At 35.9% G+C, this 4,945-nt stretch overlaps 1 pseudogene; it reads left to right on the plus strand.

The window, feature by feature from the left end:
* Nucleotides 1-1,930: 1,930 nt before the first annotated feature.
* On the plus strand, nt 1,931-4,532 carry LOC116124637 (annotated as a pseudogene).
* The last annotated feature ends 413 nt before the right edge of the window (nt 4,533-4,945 follow it).

Consider the following 4,945-nt stretch of genomic DNA (forward strand, 5'->3'; position numbering starts at 1 on the left):
AAGGAGTTGGAAGAAAACCTAGCTTAGGTTTAGTCAAAAGTGGTTGTTTTGGGGTAGTATATGAATTGAGGTTGAAGAAATTCATATCATGTACAAACTTAAAAAGTTATTTATATTGAAACGGATTGACTTACTTACATTTGTTTTATTCCATGACAAAAAGTGGAGAATGAAAATGTCACAGACAAGACAAACGATATTTAATTTGAAAAAAAAATTACACTCTCAAAACGACATTTAAAAAAAAACAACATTTAAAAAAAAAAACAGAAGGAGTAATTAATAGGTGTGTAGGGGTGTAATGTGATTGACCAAGATCTTTCATATAATAATTAACAAAATTAATTGAATATGGTTGCCTCGGCTTTGATTGGAATTATATATATATATATATAGAGATAGAGAGAGAGAGAGAGAGAGAGGCTGTATCCAACGGCCGTGTAGAAAGGATAAGAAGCTCGAGAAAAGAAAAAATTTACCATATTAATTAATAAAACAATAAAAGAAGGGTTAATGACAAAGAAATGTAATTAATATGTTAATTAACTTCTTAGGCTATGCAGGACAGGCAATCATGTTAACATACATCTGCTATGCAGTGTTAAAGAATAATAATGATAGTTTGTAAGGAAACCATCAAACTAAGGTTTTAAAACCCGGCAAAGTGTTTGGATCTGGGGTTGAATAATTGAAGCGGTTTGATCGATGGGTTAAATCGGTGATGTTAGCATGTAAAAAAGTTTGAAATCTAGCAAAAATACCTTTACAAATTACACATAAGTCTCTATAAGTTTGAAATCCTATAAAAATATTCTAAATTACATTGTTGGCGTTGACAACCTAAGCTAAATAGGGCCTGGTTTTGGTGTCGACAACACACTCCATCACCACGAAAGCTCTTCTCTTAGCCTTCTGACCAAAACTTCTTGTTGTTGTTGATTTATTTTTGTGATTTTCGGTCGTTTCACACACTGGAAATCAAATCCATTGCCACCTTTCCACTCGGCTATTTTTCATGAAAAACCCTAACATCCCAACCACCAATTTATCGCAAATCGTCTTCCATAAATCTAGGGTTTGCTTTGATTAGTTATGAATAGTTAAAATTGGGAACCTAGCCCAACCAATGCCTTAGGTCCCGGTTAGATCGGTTTAATCGATCGGATCAGATTGGGTTTTAAAACCTTGCATCACACTATTAAGATAAATAAGTAGCGATTATCAATACAAATCCAATCTGTTTTGATAATCAACCGCGTCTTGAATATGCTCAAAATACACTCAATAACAGTGATGAAAATTCAATCTACAAACCATACTTACTTGTACTGGACGATACAACTGCAAGTTGACAGAATTCGGCAAACATATTTCATGAGAGAAAGTTAAGCAGATCAAATGAACTAGTTAACACATGAGCTATGAACAGCACTTGGTACAGGACACTGCCAAACAAAGAGCTGTTAGATCTGCAAAAACTTCGATTTGAAATGGAAAGAGTAGGATTTATATGTCAACTACAATATCTGAAGAGTTAAGCATCCTTTGACGGATGTGCGACTGCAGCATTCAAATGCACCTGAAATTAGATGGTGCCTCGGAATGAGAACTGTCAAAATCATACAAAATTGAGCATGAAATTTGAAAGAAATGAAAAAAAAAATAAAAATAAATGTATTTTAATAAAAACTCGCCTAAAATATCAAATATACAACATCCGTTTATAAAATTATCAAAAACTCCCTAGTATGTGCTGACTTTATTTTATATAATAATGTATGTTTTTTAAAAGCAATAACATATTAGGTATAACCTAATCTCACCCTAAAAAATCTCTAAACCTGAACCAAACACTAACGCAATTAACCGTTACTGTACATGATAATATCTCTATCACTTCACAAAGAAGTCACAAAACTCACAGTGGGCGATGGAGGACATGAAGAAGAGGAAGATGGAGGAGATGAATAACGGTCTCCAACTTGCCACATCATCATCGTCTTCATCTTACAAGAGCACTTGCGTTCTTTATGAACCTCTCTCCAAGCTCAACTTGTCGAGCTTCTCTCTAGAGGTACGTTCTCAGTCTCTCTCTTCTATCTTTTGTTCTTTTCTTGTTTTCGCTTTGTGGGTATTTAAAGCGGCGTATTTGCATCTGGGATTGTCTCGGATTGGTTAGATTTTGTCTGGTTAGGTTTTAATTGATAAATTAGGGTTTTTTGTTCTGTTATTGATATTAGCCCCAAGTTTGAACTTTTGTTGTGTTTTGATTTGTAAATTAGGGTTCTTCTGGGTTATCAGAAGCTCAAATTAATTTGCTTTTTAATTTATGTTAATTGAAACTGATTAAGAATTTGATTCGAGTAAAATGAAATTTTTTAGAGTCAGAATGCATCGAAAAGAATTTCCGATTGTTAGTTATAACTTATAGCTGGTGGAATTGTAAACTATTATGTTTTGCTGGAGAAAGGGTCATAACTTTATGGCTCGTGTATTGGGTCATAATTATGGCTCGTGTAATTTTTTCTTTGTAAATTTTATGAAGTGTTTTTATTTCATTGATGTTGCTGTAAAATTAACAAACTTTCGTGGTTTGAAATACCGACGAAGCGGTAGTACCAAAAAAATAATTGAAAAGTATGCTGTTATACTTTGTTGTGTGTATTTATAAGTGAATATATGTACTAGGCTACTAGTGAGTCGTTAAATTGTGGTTAGTTCCATCGTGTTTATCTTTGTTGTCTTTCCTTTGTGCGTTTGTTCCTGTGTTACTGGTCATTTTGCTGGGGTCTTTGTGCTTGTGTTAAGTGAATGGGTGGCATATGCTTGTTGCTCCAATTTGTATGCTGTGTGATTGACAATGTGATGTGTGTTTGTTTGCCTGTTGACGCATAAAGAGGTCCTATCCTTCAATTGCAGAAGAAATTAAAAGTATGCCAGTGCAGACGGCTCATCGAAAGCTTTTGTTCGTGGCTTAGCTGGAATACCACTTCAGAAACCTTGTGTGCTGTGAGTGATTGCGATTGTGTTTTGTGTGTGCCATGGTGGTGATTGTCCCATGAATATGAGTTTTGGCAGACAAAAGAAACTTAAAAAAAATTAATCAATATGGAGAATCACATTAATTGCTCTCCTGTTTTTCATTATTTGTTGATCATTTAACCTCTCCTTCCATTATCTTTCTTAAGGACTTCACAGGCGTCTGAGTACTGTAATTTGAACAAATGTTATATGGGTATGTTTTCATCTAGGCATTTCAAGTGCATGGTGAAATAGAAGAAGGGGCTGTGATCTATGATAAAGCAACAGGAAAATGCGTGGCTATGGTTTCATCACATACAAACATATGGAGTCAACTCAGAATGCACTGAGAGCACCAAGCAATTGATTGATGTAAGCATTTTACCCAGTCTTATCATTTGCATGCGGGCGTTTCCTGGATTAATGATGGAATTGCCTGTGTCATCTTATTTTTTTCACTTTGATGATCATTTCAGTGGGTATTAGCTAGTTCTGTTGGTAAAGCCAAGAGGTCCATCCTGGAAGCCATGTCATTGTTGCGTCATCTTTTTGGATTTGTTGAATTTCATTGTAGGGTTTATTTTTTATTCATTTATTATTAGGGTCGGATGGCTGTCTGTAATTTAGCCGTGAGGGATTAACTGGAGCGACCACCCCTGATCTAGCTCAGAGAAAGCTGTACATCGGGGGCTTGTCACCAGAGATCACAACAGAGATGCTGCTTAACTTTTTCGGGAGGCATGGAGAGATTGAGGAAGGTCAGTTGCATATGACAAGGACCAAATGATTCACGGTATAATTCCACAATTGTCTATGCTTGTGAGAAATAATCATCTTATAGGGGAAATAATCATCTATTCTCGTTTAAATACTGCAGTGTCACTGTATGTGGGAAATAATCATCTTATTCTACTTTTACATGTAGTGGATTGGCTTTGTCAATACAAAACTGTCGAGGCTGCTAAGAAAGCCATAGAGGATCCACAAAAGCTTCTTGGGGTAAGTGACTATAAGAGTCCTCTATTCAATATTGCCTCATACGTGATTGTGTGAGAGAAAGTTTGTTAAATAAATCTCTGTCCCTTGTAAAATCTTATTTTGAACATTGAGCACCAACCAAAAATGAGTTATGCAGCCTTGTATTGATGTATTGTTGGTTGCAGGGAGAAGTGTTACTGTGAAGCTAGCCGACACCCACAAGGGTAAACCAGTACAGACGCAAATACCTCCACCAATGATTAATTTAGCTGGCATACCTTTGGCAGCGGCTACCCACAGCTGGAAAAGTGCATGCCAACACTCCCCCCGTTGGCTACAATAGCTCCAAATGTAGCATCATACCGAATCTTCAACGCAAGTCCTCCTGCGGCAGCTGCACAATATTCGACACAACCTCCAATGTCTTATCCACAAGTCCCTTAAAGAAGGACCCTATTGGAATTCCACCAACTACACCAGTGGGAATGGGCGGGTACCCGTTTTACCTTGGTAAACAATAACCAAGTTCCCATGCTTTATGGTAATGTTCAAGATCCACCTCTTCTTCTTAAACATCATTTATTTGCTTATTTTATCTCATTCATGAAGTTATCTCTTCTGTTTTTGCAGTTGAATTATGGCCTTGGATGGCGAGACTGTTTAGTGAAAGTAGGGATCAGATCTGACTAGCATTTGAGCCACGAAGAGCAGAAGTTTTGATAATGGCAATGTTGTGTTGAAGAGTTAGCTGTAGTATTTTTTTGTAAGGCTTCTTGTAATATTAGCCATTTGTAGTAGAATGGTGATAGTTGCACCTTTCTAATTTTCCCTGTTTATCTAAATTTTTATGAGATTTTAAATTAAGTGCTAAAGATTGTGTCATTTTTATTTACCAGTCACAGCCTTAAAAAAAAATCTTGGTTATTGGTATATAAGCAAATCATAG

Source organism: Pistacia vera, unplaced genomic scaffold (genome assembly GCF_008641045.1).
Source record: "Pistacia vera cultivar Batoury unplaced genomic scaffold, PisVer_v2 Contig154, whole genome shotgun sequence".
In the NCBI taxonomy this organism is placed as follows: Eukaryota; Viridiplantae; Streptophyta; class Magnoliopsida; order Sapindales; family Anacardiaceae; genus Pistacia; species Pistacia vera.